Source organism: Triticum aestivum, chromosome 6A, assembly GCF_018294505.1.
Source record: "Triticum aestivum cultivar Chinese Spring chromosome 6A, IWGSC CS RefSeq v2.1, whole genome shotgun sequence".
Classification (NCBI taxonomy): domain Eukaryota; kingdom Viridiplantae; phylum Streptophyta; class Magnoliopsida; order Poales; family Poaceae; genus Triticum; species Triticum aestivum.
This window is the reverse complement of record NC_057809.1, coordinates 620226867-620228178: the sequence shown is the minus strand read 5'-3', so window position 1 is coordinate 620228178 and position 1312 is coordinate 620226867.

The window sequence follows — 1312 nt, the reverse complement described above, 5'->3', positions numbered from 1 at the left end:
CATAGGCACTAGCACCCACGGTTTATTGATATAGAAGAAGCATCCCTCATGAGAATTCCAGAAATTCGTCCCCGACGTGGATCGAACTCTGGTCGTTAGGTTTACAATCATGCGCCCCCAACCACTGGGCTATGCCCACGTCCTCAATATGCTCATCATGGTTCTTACTCACATCCTTGGTCTTCTCCTCCCTCTGCATTCTTGTGGCACTGGCGTCCCCCTCGGCTTCTGCCTCGCCCTCGCCGCCGCGGAAGATGGAGAGGTCCATTCCCGCCAGCCCACTGCTGATCAGCTCCTCCATCGGCGGGATCGAGGAATCAAACGTTCGATCTATCGCTTCCTCTGCCGCTTAACTCTCTAATTAGGTTTAGATCTTTCTTTTTTTTGACAGTTGGCTCAAACGTACGTGTTCACCAACCAAACCAAACACGGCTAAAGGAATATCTGCATGGAGACGGCCGGGGGACCAAACATTTCTTTCGCTGAACCCATGGCGATCGCCGGCTGCTGTTCCGGCAGCTTGATTCCCCTCACGGAAACCCGACCGGCGAACGCCTGATCTCACATGCCCCGACGGTCCGCGCCGCCCCACGCCCCTGCCCTGCCCCGAGCTCGCCGTCGACGCGCCGCCCCGCGCCCCTGCCCTGCCCCGACGGTCTGCGCCGCCCCGTGCTCCTCCCCGTTCGGTCCGGCCGGCCCCCTTTCCTCCCTGTCCTCCTCCCCTGTTTTTTTCATGATTTTGTTGATAGATGATGATGTTGTTGATAGATGATTGTTAGATGATGATCTTGAATTGTTGATGATAGATGATGTATGCTTAACTTTCGAGTTTTATTCCCCCTCGTTTTCAAGTTTGCACTTATGGTTTTCCTGACAATAGTAAGCTGTCAATTCTATTAACCCTTAGGAGTTGAACTTGAGCATGAAGTCACACGTTTCACCGTTTGAATTTGAAACTATTATTCTTAAAACCAATAATTATTTAGTAACACTAATGTTTCTTGAATAAGTAGTTTGACCACCGTTTGACAAAAAATTCAAAAAAACATAAATTTGAGGATAACTTTTTCCCTTTCAGACTTTGAGGATTCGAAAAATTTGCAAAACGGCCTACGGCCGTCGAAATCGGAACCGGATTTTCGTTCTGAACATTTTGATATATTATATATTTTTGTTGACATCGTATGCAAAAGTTATAGCCGTTCTACATTTTCATAACACTTTTTTACAAAACATGTCCAAATTTAAGTTTTTTAATTTTCCTAACTAGTAGATGTAGTAACATAAGTACATTCAAAACTGAAATGACGAT